This window comes from Rhinolophus sinicus, chromosome 5, assembly GCF_057876585.1.
Source record: "Rhinolophus sinicus isolate RSI-liver-muscle chromosome 5, RSI-T2T, whole genome shotgun sequence".
NCBI lineage: Eukaryota > Metazoa > Chordata > Mammalia > Chiroptera > Rhinolophidae > Rhinolophus > Rhinolophus sinicus.
This window is the reverse complement of record NC_142505.1, coordinates 89,074,604-89,088,302: the sequence shown is the minus strand read 5'-3', so window position 1 is coordinate 89,088,302 and position 13,699 is coordinate 89,074,604. Positions and strand designations below refer to the sequence as shown.

Genomic DNA, 13,699 nt, shown 5'->3' with positions numbered 1-13,699 from the left:
ACTTAGCCTGTGACTCAGTTTCCTCCTCTGTAAAGGAGGGTAATAACAGCACCTGCCTGATAGGGTTGTTGGAAAGAAGTATGCCATGCCTAAAAAGTGCCTTGCCCCGTACATAGTAAAGGCTCACCCCAAGCCAGCTATTATCACTGTCATGTACACGCTGGTCTGTGCTGTGTGGGTCTGTGTGAGCGTCTGTCTCCCTCAGCAGGCTGTGGGGTTCTAGAAGTTGTAGACTGTACTGTGAATCTCAGCTTCCTGGGCATCCAGTCTGGGGCCTGCTCAGTGTGGGTGCTCTCTATGGGGTTGATGAGAGAGAGAACAAACAGATGACCATACAGGACTGTTTTGAAAATAGAAATCTTAGGTATAGTGGCACTTGAAGGGAAAATGTGACATTGCAGTCTCTCTGTGGCATTCCATCATCACCTCCAATTTGTTGGACATGAGCGCAGGGCTGATACTGACAGCTACCACCTCATGAGCTCTCTCTGCCTTGGGGCACTGAGGGAGGAGGCTTTCTCTGCAATGTCTCGTCTAATCCCCACAGCACATCTGTGAGTAGGTCCTATTGGGATACCTATGTTCTAGATGACACAGAAGCGATGAGATGGTCGCACAGCTTGAAAGAGGAGCCAGGTTGACTGCTGGTTTGTGTGATTCCTAGAGCTGCTGAGTTACACAACTGAGGGGGCACCGCTCACCTCAGAGCCCAAGTGAATGGTGCCTGGCGGCCCTGCTGCCTCCAGGGCCTGAACCCTTGCAACGCCATGCGATGGAGGCTTCTGGATAGGGTGTGTGTGTGTGTGTGGGGGGGGGGGGTGTCCTTCTTTGAAGTAGGAAATCATTTTAAATCATTTTAGCCAAATTTTAGCTGTCGTGAAGGAAATGTTTTCAAATGGAATCACAAACCTCTCTGGCACCCTCAGCAGAGACACCAAAAGTCAGTTAACTCAATTCCAAAATGCTTAATGCTTACCGGACACTAATTTGGTGCCACTTGGAGGAATGAGGAAATGAATACCATTCCTGTGGGTGTTCTCCACCCCCTGCCCTCCCACAGGTAATTCCTCACAAGGGAGGCCGTGCTAAATGCTGCCTGGAAGGCACTGCAGACAGGGGACCATGGAGGCTTTCTTGTGGCCTGCAGCCATGGTTCATCCCTGAAACTTCATGACAGTGCTCTGCTGTCATGCAGGAATGTCAAGGCTCTGGGTGCAATGCTGTTTATCCCTCTACCAGTGGTCCCGAAACTTTGGCCTCAGGACTCCTTTACACTTTTAAAATTTATTGAGGACCCCAAAGAGCTTTTGTGTTATGTGAGATACGTCTACTAATACTATGTTAAGAATTAAGACTGAGAAAAATTTAAAACACAAGAATGCACAGGCACACATTACATTAGCCTTCAGAGCTACACGTCATCACATGTCATGCAGCCTCTGGAAAGACTCCACTGTACACCAGTGAGACAGGAAAAGTGCAAAGGCAGGGAAGGCCTTAGTGCTACATAGTTTTTACCTCGTGGACCCTCTGAAAACATTTTGGGGACCTCCAGGCATCCCCTATTCCCAACCACACCTTTCTGAGAATTACTGATCTTCAATGAAAGACCTCAGATTGCTAAACTTTTTGGATTTTTTACAATAGTGTACATTCATTGGTTCTTATGTTTGCGGAGTTGTGAGACCATCACCATAATCAATTTTAAAACCATTTCATTATCCCCAACTCCCTATTTCATCTTCAGCCCTAAGCAGCCACTAATCTATTTATTGTCTATATGGATTTGCCTATTCTGACCATTTCATATAAGTTAAAGAAAAAAAATGCTATGTGGCTTTCTGTGACTGGTTTCTTTTAGGTAGCATCAAGTTTTCGTCTGGGTTATAGTGTGAATCAGTATTTTATTCCTTTTAATTAATAAATAACATTCCTACCAGTTGTCCCCTCAGTCTCTCCCTTTTTCTCTCCCTGCCTCTCCCTTCCTTTTTTGTCCTCTCTTTCTCTATGTTGTGATGTTCCAAAGATTTCTTCTTGCTGCTATCAGCAAGTGCCCCGTGTGGCAGCATTCCTGCTTCTAAAACTCTTCTGTTTCTAATTTAAGGTTTGTTATAATTGTTTCTAAAGTAAGAACAACTAGGTTGTGAGTGAGTTCTCTGCAGTTTAAAAACATGAGCTATGCTATATAGTATACAAGCTTTGTAACACTTTTTCCCCTTTTGTTTTTTCCCTGGTCCTTGATGGGGTTTCTAACACAGGAACTTGACTTCTAAGTGTTTTTGTTTCACTGAGGTGTGATCACAGAAGTCCAAACAGTACAGAGGAGAAGGAGGGAACTGAGGGAATCTGAGTGTAGCAGATGGGCAGATGGGCGTGAGGCACTGCCCAATGCTGGTGGTGGTTTCTGCAGCCTGGAAGGCGCTGGCAGGCAGCGGGGGCAGAGGGAGAGGGAGCCATGGGGGAAAGCTCAGCGTGTAGCAGCGAACGAGCAAGGACACTTCCCCAGAACTGAGCAGGTACAGTGTGCTGGGCAGTCCTCGTGCATCATCTCACTGCCTCTTCATACACCGCACAAGCTCTCTGTGACCTACAGGGGAGGAAACAGAGGCTTGGAGAAGTGAGGTCCCTCAGCCAGCAAGCAGTAAGGCTGGGCCATGAGCCACGGTCTGTCTGACTTCAAAGCTTTACCCCCTGCCCCTGAATCTTCCATCAGAAGACTTTGGCTCACAGCGGCAGAGGCCAGGCCAGGGCGGGAGCAGGCGGGCAGCTCCTCAAAGCTTTCCTGCTGAGGGCTCTGGGCTATGACTTCACTGGGGCTGCTGACCTGGGGGCGGGTCCCCCACTTGATGGGTGGGAGACTGAAATTATGAAGCTGAAGTTCCTGCTCAGTGGGCCTCCGCCCACCGACCCCTTTGAACTTCATAGTCCTAATTCTGACGATCTTAAAAACAGGCGCCCCAAAGCATGTATGAGTACCTGACTTAACAACCGCGGGACCTCAGCCCAGAGAGACACTCACACATGGGTGCAGGATAGCTTTCAGCCAGCGCTCGGCTCTTCAAGGACAATACAGAACTCCCCCCAAAAGCTAGCTTTCAGGTGGAGTGAAGACAGAAGTGCCTCTGATGGCAGTTTTGTTTTTAACTCCAGTGAATTCAAACCACAGGGATTTAAACCATCAGAACATTTAATTTGGAGAGCAATCATGTGCATGTAAAACATATGACGGATGGTTCTGCCAAGGCTCATATGTCGTCCTAGGACAGCAGCCTCAAATTTTAGCAAGAATAAAACTCTCCCAGGGGTTTTGTTGAAAATGCAGATTCCTGGACCTCCTGCCCAGAAAGTCTCATTCGGTAGGACCCTGTACAGGGACGCAGGAATCTGCATTTGATTCTGATGTAGCCAGTCCAAAGTTCACACTTTGAAAAACACTCCACCAGAAAACACACTCCGGGGCACGTCTGTGAACGTAAGGACCTCGGGAAAACCGTCCTCATTTTTCAACAAATTATCATTAGACACCCCTTCTGAGATACCTGAGAGTTGCGGTGGGAATAAGGGCCCTACGGAAGACACAGAAGAGCACAGTGATTAGGCTTTGGGGTCAGACCTGGGCGAAGCAGAATTCCCGTGCCGCCACTTCCGAGCGAGCGGTACAAAGATGGGCACGTCAGAGAACTGTTTTCTCCTCTGTGAAATGCGAATAATAGCATCCCAACCTCCGAGGGTGGGAGAAGTCAGTCAGGTCCTGCTTGGGAAGCACTTGGGGCTGTGCCTGAGGCCTGCAGTCACTCAGGGAGGTCGCAGTGCTGCTGCTACTGCTCCTAACACTTCCCAGAACTATGCAGACGCCAGAGTATTGACGGCTAGGGTTTAGCAACTGATTTGCTGTATTTGTAACAAGCTCCCTGAAGACAGGAACTGTGTCTCAATCATGTAGAAGCCCAGCGAGCATTTATTCAATGCACAGGATTCTAACTCTCCAATTTAAAGATGTGGAAAGTGACGGTTAAGGAGGTTATTTGACTCAGCTACGGCCACACAACCAACTGAAAATCAAAGTATCTAGTATTAAATTCACACAAAACGTGATGCATAGATGAGTCACAGAAAAGCACCGGCTGCGCACGGCTGGGCCCCCCTCCCAGCTCTGCCATGGTCCAGCTATGGGCTCCTGGGGAAATGCCAAGCTTCCAGCTCTTTATCTGCAAACAGCGTGGGTTCTAACAGTAGCTGCTTCACATGGTCATTGTGAAGATGAAATGCAGCGCTCAGTGTACTTGGCCCTCAGTGCACTTGACAGGTACCCTCTTCCTATGTGACTGCCCTCCAGTTCCAGGTGCAGTGGTCGGAACAGGGAGGTGGGGATCTGGGGGCAAGACGACTCATGGACTTTGTAAGCCCATCACGTGGACTGTTCACGGTTCGGGGCCAACACATAAGCTTGGGGTGCTTCTGTCAGTGGAGGTAGTGGATCCCCTCCCTCCAGGTGTTCACATTCTAAGGAACCGCTCCATGTCAGGTGAAGGGACAACATCGTCCAGTCGGAAGGGCAGGAATACAACTCAAAAACCCCGGTCCTGCCATCCCCAGTCAGGAGAGATCTCCTACACCAATTCCTAACCCACCCCCTCCCATCTTCGCTCCTGGTCCAGTTCATTCCTGCTTTGTGAGAACAGGCTGGGGCAGCAGGACATCTAACGTTTATTTAGAACCATGAATACATTTCATTGATCTTGTTTGGTTTAGTTGAGCCTCCGGGAGGTACAGTGAATTCCAATGAGGGGAAAAAAACAGGAAGAAATGGTTTAATCATTGTTTATAACTCTTCAATCTTTCACTGTGTGGGACAGACAGGCACAGAAACCCAAGATGGGCGATAATTGTTCTCTGGGATGCACAAAACGTTTGCAAAATAAAATTAGAAACCGATTTAAAAATATATCTAAGATTAGAGCACAAAGTGCTTATTGTTCCTGGTAAATACCCAACTGAGACTAAGATCAATTTTTTCTCTGCTCCCCCACCCTCCCCACCTAATTGAAATAAAAAAGTGGAGAGCAGAAGTGAAGCCACAGGAAAACATTAAGCCCAGGACCACATCTCTAGCCCACACCCCTGACAGGGCCTGAGTGAAACCTTCAAACAGAAGGTGTTTTTGCGCAGCCAGTCGGGGTTCTAGTGCAGGGAAGGTCGGATATATTTAGAGTTTTCAAAGGTAATGAGTCTAATTTCCATGACAAAAGAGAAGTGAATAAATTAAACTTCAGCAAACCACAGGAATAACAACCCTTTTTTTGGCTCCTACCAGGTCAGCCCCTTGGGCACTTTGGCTTTTGATCTCATTTCTGGTCACCTTTTAGACTCTGGAATTAAAATAAATGCTTGAAAACAGCTTGAAAGTTACAATTTCATTAACTGCAAAGCAGTAGGAGGAAGCACAATGCTTCCTTTCCCCATCTCACCATTAGACAAGCCTCTTTAGGACAAAGAGAACTCATCCTTCTTTGTTTTCGAAGTCAGAGGGAATGCAACCCGCACGATTTAAAGATGGAAAATAGGAAGCGTTGTCAGAATGTGGTTTTATGAAGAGCCTACAATTTTTCTTTTGGTTGACTCAAATTTCCTTTCTCATTTCCAAACAGCAAAATAACCTCATTTCCATTTTGTAAAGGCGCCTGACCTGGAGACACAACCAGCATATGACTTTAAAATGTTTTGATCATGGGTTTAGAGATGGCTTTCTGTATATTGTGTTTCAACAAGCTAGCACAGTAATGAGGTATGACCCAAGACAGCAGTGGGGAGGCACGTCACCCTGAAAGAAAAGCAGTATACCTAGCAGGTGTTACCTCAGTGTTTGTGTGGGGGGAACATAGGAAGAGGAACCTTCCTTGTGGCCTTCCCACCCTGCAGGCCCTTCCAAAGACACCTCTTTTCAGGCCTCCTTGCTCAGTTCCTTAGGCTCTTAACCCGGGGGCTTTTGCATATACTGTTCCCTCTGCTTATCCGAATGCCCTTCTCCTGACACCAGTAATGCCCCCCCTTCAGCTCTCAATTCACTTGTGACTTCCTCAGGGAAACTTTCCTTGTCCTCTTGACCACATCGCCCCCCACCCCCCATGTATGCTTTCAGAGCATCATTCTCCTCGTGGTACTTATCACGGTGAAATGTTAGACTTAGTTAAGCATTTCTTTGATGAACATCAGTTGCCCCCGCACAGGAGCCTGAACTCCCTGAGGGCAGGAAAAATGCCAGCTTTTGCTAGTGCCTGACACAGATAAGTGCTTAAGTATTTGTGGAATGAATGAATTCTGGAAGCAAACTTTTCTTCCGAGTTGAGAATGTGCAACAGCTAATGTGATTTTAGAACGATGGCTCAGCAAAGTAAAGTGGCTCAGCATAGTAAAAAAAACGCTTAAGGAAAAGAAAAAAAGAGGGATCAAAAGGCCCCGGGGAATAAAAGGAACCAGAAGCCCAATTTCTCACTGGGCTAAGCTCCCCAAACCCTGCTTGATCGAACTTGGATTCCGCGTGTGAATATGGCATCTCCTTAGTGATGCCCATTTTGTGGTTGTTGGCCTTTACTCTGAACATACAAGTTGGGAAATGATAACTGACATATCGAGCAACCCAAACTACTTGAGTTCAAGTCCTGTTGCCCCATTTCCTAGCTGTGCTCCTTTGGGACACTTGCATAAGCGCCGCATGCCTCATACACTTCATCGGTGGGGACCTATGGGCACATCCACCTCACCAGTGGGAACGGGCACCACTAGATGCGAATGTGCCTAGAACAGTGGCACGTACTAAGTGCTCAATAAGTGTTAGCTATTTCCATTCCTCTTCCATTACTCTTATGTAAGTCACATCCTGCTTTAAGAGATTGACATGTATTCTTTACATCATTTTTGTTTCCATAATTCTTATGACAAGGTGGGCTAGCCCCATTTTGCAAGTGTGGGAACGAAGGATTTCAGAATGGGGAGAATCTGAGGAGCTCCTCGGTGAGGCCTCCTGCAGTGCTCCTGCAGGGTGCGGCTTCTGTCTAAGGCCAGCTCTGGGTGAACCAGCAGAGAGGCCCCCAGCAACCCAGGTGAGGCCAGTAGAATGGCCCCTTCTCCCCTTCCCCTGCCCACCTTCTCTTCCAACTTGCTGCATATCTACTCATCGGGGGCCATGGGCATGTCCCACTTCCTTCCTCTGCATTTACAAGCACTTCTATCTGTATCCAAGTGAAGGCCAGTGTGCAGAACGTCGGAGGGGACCACACTGGTCGGACAGCATTGTCGGTCACCAAAACAAACACTTCCTGTTGTCCCAGAATGTACAGGGAAGACCATGGTTCATGCGGCTTAGAAAAGAATGAAAAAAGAGGAGCAAAGAATCCCCAGCTGCAAAGCCAAAGCCTCAGTGCGGACCGCTTTCCAGGAGTTAAATTTAGCCCTGGTGTGAGGAGGCCGAGGGGGAGTGAGGTCACCTTGGAAGGCTTTTGTGTGTGTTGAGTACAGCTCTGGCAGGAAACTGGACATCCTTTATGCTGAAGAGAATAGTACGACTCCATGGGACAGAAACGTAGAATCCTGAGGAAGGGAGGTGGGAAAGAAGAGTGGCAAGATTTGGGATTTGGCACGAGAGGCTCTGGTTTGGGTTCTAACTCCTCCCACTTACTAATGTAGAATTTGGGGTAAGTCCTTTCACCCCTCTGAGTGTCATTTTCTTCTTCTGTGATGAGGGGGTTGGAATGCCCATGTGTAGGTTTGTGTCAGTGGAAATGGGGAATGGTTGGGAAGTTTGTAAACCGTGGGGATTATTATTAGGGATGGTAGAGTAGCACAATTCTGTGATCTACTGTTATTTCCGGAAGACAGGGAGGCCAGAGGTCAAGGAGGTCATAGGTCAGTGGGGAAGCAGGTCATGGGGTTGTTTCTAGGTGATTCTCTTCCCAGGAGTCAAGCTCAGTGAAGCTTTGCATCTGAATGGCGTCCCTGGCAGAAGTTCTGCACAGGTCTGTCATCGTCAGCAGAGCACTTGTTCTTTCTGGGCACATTGTTTCTCAGCCCTGGGCCACCAGGGAAGCCATAGGTCCCCCTCAACAAGCCATTTCCAGACAGGAGGGGGTGGGGCAAGCCACTGACTTCTAAGGAAATAACTTTTGGCTGTGGGACTGGGCTCTCCCAGAATTGTTCCTTTGTCTACAGATTCCTCCCTGTTTAGCTCACAAAGGAAATGGTTCCAGGAGGAAGTGGAAAACTGTGACACATACATTCACCCCCCACACACAAGATGGCAGCTGTTTCCGTCTTTAGTAGTCTGCACCATCTCCTTCACCCAAAGCTTGAGGAAATAGAAGCAGTCTCAGGGAGTAGCCTGGGATACCCGATGATAAAAGCAGGTAGTATTGTTGAGCTCGTAAGTGAGGTTCCAGATGTTGTGCTAAGCGTTTTGCATGGATTACCTCATTTAATCCTCAATGACTATGTGAGGTAGACACTGTTTTTACCTTCTGTTTTACACACGAACCAAGTGAGGCGCAGAGAGGCTCACAGTCGTTTGTCTAAAGGCATGTAGCGAACAGAACCAAGAGTCAAATGTAGACCTAACTTTAGAGCCTAAGCTTCCCATTGCTGCATTGTAATACCTTCTGGCCTTCTTCTAACAGGGGTTCCATACCCCCAAAGCTTGCTGGAACCAGCTGTGAGCACCTCATGGCCATTTCCCACTGGTGTCCATTCACAGGATGGGTGCCTGGCCTAGAGGCCTAGAGGGGGCTGGGCTTCCTGCTTCTGAGAAATTTGAGTTTCAGGACCCATCTCACGGATAGCCTGGGGCAGACATTGAGAAGGGCTGGCTAGGGGTATATGGATAATGCAGATAATAGTAAAGGTATCCAAGAATGAAACAGAACGTTTATTGAACACTTCCTGCAAGCTGGGCGCTGTGCCTGGCACTTTAATTTCTTTTTACATACAGGATTTCAGGCAGACAAAACTTGGGTTAATCCTCACCCTTGCTTCATGCGACACTGTCATCATTGGCCCATACATGCTCCACTTTCACTTATTTATTTATGTAATCAGTTATGCTTGCTACTGTAGCAAGTACCCGTGAGTCTACCATTCAAAGCAAAAGCCAGGATCTGGGCCCTATTTTACATCCCACTACGATCCCACACTGCCGCCTCCCTTACCTAACCTAACTGCCATCTTGAAGGCTGTATTCGTCACATCCTTGCTTCCTTTCCCTTGTATACAGTGTCATTGCAACTAGATGTACCCATACAACTTTTTCCAGTTCTTTTCATTAAAAGGGTGTAGTGCTATAGGTAATGTTTTGTGGCTTTTGTCTTTACTATTATGTTGCTAAGATTTAGCCATATCATTGCCTGTCATTGTGTTTATTCACTGTGTTGTGTGACAGTCCACTGGGGAACATTCTCTGTGCCTATTAATTTAATCTTTGTGGGCCGGCCCGGTGGCTCAGGCGGTTAGAGCTCCGTGCTCCTAACTCCGAGGGCTGAGGGTTCGATTCCCACATGGGCCAGTGGGCTCCCAACCACAAGGTTGCCAGTTCAACGGCAACTGGACCTGGACCTGGAGCTGAGCTGCGCCCTCCACAACTAAGCCACAACTAAGATTGAAGGGACGGCAACTTGACTTGGAGAAAAGTCCTGAAAGTGCACTGTTCCCCAATAAAGTCCTGTTCCCCTTCCCCAATAAAATCTTTAAAAAAAATAATAATAATAATTTAATCTTTGTATCACCTCTATATGGCAGGAGCTCTTCTTGTCCCCGTTTTACTGACAAGGAACAGGGGCCTAGAGAGGCTGAGAACTTTCTGGAGGTCAAAGGTGCCATGTTTGAATCTTTCTGGCCTCCGACTGTACACTGTGTTTCTGTGTAGAGGAGAGAACACAGGAGCTAGAGTCAAAAGCCTGGGGCTTAAGCCCCAGCTGCAGACTTACTGGCCGTGTGGCCTTGGGCAAATTGCTTCACATCCCTGAGCCTCAATGTCCTTAACATGAAAGCAGGGTGATGATAACTCCCCTACCTGCTTCTCAGGCCTGTTGTGAGACTCAAATCTGACAATGTCTGTGAAACGCGAGAGCACTCTGTCCCCTGAAGTTTTGTAAATGGGTAAATTTTTATTAGCAGTGTATGTGCCATCTGTTCGTCCTCTCCCCAAACAACAGAACCTGTGTAGGATTCAGGAGATGAGACCGAAGTTACGTTGACAGTCAGCCCACAGAAACCTCAGTGTGATAAAAAAACAACAACAACAACCCCAAAACAACAACAACAACAACAAAAAAAAACACCCCAGAAAAATCATCAATAGATGCCTCAGGCTACACTGATAGGAACATAGTATGTATTTATCTGTGTTATGTTCAATTATTATTGTTATTATTTCTTACCTATTTTCGATATCTGAGACCCTACCCCAGCACTCTTTGTTCATGGTATTTCCTCTGCAGGCTTGTTTTCCTCCAACTGCTACCCATTACTAGCTGTGTGACCTAGGGCAAGTTACTTAACTTCTCTGTGTCTCCTCACTTGTAAAATGGGGATAATGATACCGACTTTATAGGGTTGTTGTGCAGATCCAGTAAGGTATTACATAGCGTGCTCAGAGCAATTTCTGATGCATATCGAGTTGACTGTTATTTAAAATCCCCCCTACTCCCCAGATATTGCCCACTTATCCTTGGAGAGTTAGTTTAGAAGCTGCTTCCTCCCGGAGGTCAGTCCTGCCTTCCTGGACATGCGAAGTCATCCTGTTACACCCTCGAGAACAGAGGACTTGTTCAAAATCCTTCATTAAACTGTGAACCCATGAGGGCAGAGATGTTGCCTGATTTAATATCTGCCACTGTTGCCCAGTCCCTAGCACAATAATGGGTACATAGCATGGTGATTGCGGAGGGATTAACAGACAACCCAGAATTCAGAGGAAGGTCCACAGACCAGGGAGGAGGCTGTAAATCCTGCCCATGACAACTGTCTCCAAGAGCAGAAGGGCTCAAATGGGTGTGGGGAGAGGGAGGGTGGGCAGACTTGTTCCCTGGGCCACTGGGGGCCCTGCAGGGCAGACCTGGACCAGGGAGTGGCAGCTCCAAGACCACAGTATTAGGTTCATCGTATAGAAGAATGTTCCAGGAATCTGAACTAAGAAGAGAGGCAGATGTCCCTTCTAAGACGTGAATCAGTAGAGTCGGTAATTGAGACACTAGGCGACTAGAATCAAAACTTGGATTTGCGCCCCCCTAGCCCAGTGACCCCAGGCAGGTGATGTCCACTCGGTTTTCTCATCTGTGAGACAGATCATGAGAACACTCACCTCAGAAGGTTGTGGTGAGCAGAAAGGGAGATCATGTATGGAGAGCTAAGCTTTGGGCCAAGCACACAGAGTCCTTTTGTAAAGGATGGTTATTACTACTGATGTTAGCATTGCGGGGGATCAAGCATTGCCCAGAGGTTAGCCCAGATGTTGTAGGGGGGAGGCTGAAGGTCAGGCTCAGAATGGCTGCCCTGATTTCTGCCCAGGTAGGAAGTCCCTCCTCTTTCCTTACCCTCGCCTGCAAAAGCTGCCTGGTGCTAACCCTGGATTTGGTTCTAGGCCAGGTGCCCAGAAATCCAGCCCCTCAGGGAGCTCAGCCACCCTGGGGCAGGCTTTGGAAGACCAGGGGTGATTCCTGCCTCCAAGACTAGGGGTGGGGATCAAGGAAATGATGGTCAAAGGTCCTGGGAATGAATCTCTTGAGTCTCGAAGAGCCCCAGACAAATGTCTTCTGTGCTCCCCCATTCGACCAACAATTGTACACAATTAACTTTACTGAAAATGGACAGAGTTTGAAGTTTTATGTCTCCCTGTTCTTAACTGAAACATGAAGGTGAGTTAATGTTACACAGCCTTCTGCTCACCTGTAGTATCTGCTGCAGCTCCTAATAGGTCACCTCTTTGCAATCTCCCCTTCTCACTCTTACAGTGAGCTCACTGCTGGCTTGAACAGTTCCCCCAAATGGCAACAACTTAGCATAACCCCCTCCTGCTCACACCCCATCAAGAGCTCCCCAGGGCTGAGCACCAGTTTCCTTTGTGACATAGAGGATGAAAGAGCCCCATATGCTGCATGCACTCCCTGTGTTTTATCCCCAGTTCCTCTGTAATTCCATCCCTTCCCGGGATGGGGAGGAGAGGAGAGAAGCCCAGGGAAAGTGTTACAGAGAACTTGGATTCCATTGTAATTCATTAAGAAAGGCGATCATTTACAAACCTGTACTTTAAGCATTAGCTTTTTTTTTTTTTTTTTCAATTGAATGCTTCCTGCGTGCTGAGTGCTTTCCTTGCATGAATTCAATTATTCCCCATGGGCGGACAGGAGACTGTTATCTCCATTTTTAGTTGAAGAAATTCAGACTTGGGATTAAGTGGAAGGAGTAGAGCTGGAATTCAAAGCCGGGCAACCTGACACCACAGCCAGTGCACTCAGCTCCTACATTATGCTGCCTCTATTATTAGTTACAAATCTCGAGCAACACAGTCTCTCAGGGACTGGGACACATCCAGTTAGGGACCTGGACGATAAGGCCCCTTTCTTGAGAAGGATCGAGGTTCCATTTAACCTCTACCTGCTTCTCTGTTGTAGGTAGGCTGTCCCAATTTGCGCCTGAGCACATTTCTGAGCCTCTTTCTTCCTTCTACTCTCCCATCTTCTCCACCTGGAGTGCTGTGTCCCCCCCTGCCCCCGTGTTTGAGGTTCCTGGCTAGAAAGTGTCCCTGGAGCCCTCTGGTCCTTTATATATTCTCTTTGATGGACAATGACCAGATATGACCTCATGTCACAGGCACTGGTGACCAAGTCTCACTTCTTGCCTCCCTAGGAGATTCCAGGGTGCAGGGACCCTGAGCTTCTCCTATGCACCTGGTTGCTGGCTGGAGGTGAGAAAATGCAACCTGTCTCTCTGGCTTCCCAGCAGACTCCTAGATTAGTTTTCTTCTTGGTTCAACTGGAGCTAAAAAAAAAAAATTCCCTTTGGTTTCATATCAGCTGGATCTGCTCTCAGCAAACCCTTCAACAAGAATGGGCAGGAAGAATAAATATTTATTCTACAAATGAATAAATCTGATCCCATCTTCAAAAGAAAGCTTTAGTATAAATTATCATAATTTCTCCATTCTAAAGTGTCACTGATTTTAAGATGTTTTATCTAATAAAAAATAGCTTTTTGAAAAAAAGAAACAGAGAACAAGGAACAAATTAATGTAGCAATGGTAAGATATGTTTTGATTTTTAAAAAATGTGTCTTGGTATCAATGAAATTTTAAAAACAGGGTCCAATTTAATTTTTATTTTCTTCTTTTGGCTCTGGTCTCAGATAAAAGGCTCCCAAGCCTTGACCAAACCGCTGTGAAGCATGAACGGGCCTCAGCAATGTGTTCTGGCCAAGTCCGAGCCCTGAGAGCCCAGTGGGCTGCTGGCTCAGTGCAGACACGGCGTGGCCACCCATACACTAATGGCAGCCCTGAGGCCCTCAAAGCCAATGGACAGGCTTCCTCCCCAGCAGGGGAGTCTGTCTGTCTGTCTTCTGCTGGTACCTCATGACCACATAGTCGTTCTGTGGAAAACCACCTGGGAGTTGATCATATGACCTTAGGCAAGATGCCGCTCTTTGAGCCTCAGTTTCCCCAGTT

At 47.4% G+C, this 13,699-nt stretch overlaps 1 protein-coding gene across 2 annotated transcripts in view; it reads right to left on the bottom strand.

The window, feature by feature from the left end:
• The window catches only part of AFAP1L1 (actin filament associated protein 1 like 1), a 57,043-nt gene that overhangs the window by 32,679 nt on the left and 10,665 nt on the right, over positions 1–13,699 (bottom strand). The window contains exon 2 of one of the 2 annotated variants that reach the window (XM_088798700.1): positions 128–295. The exons of the other annotated variant lie outside the window; for it this stretch is intronic. The gene's annotated coding sequence lies outside the window, so the exon portion shown is untranslated. The remainder of the gene's footprint in view (positions 1–127; positions 296–13,699) is intronic. 2 annotated transcript variants of the gene reach the window in all.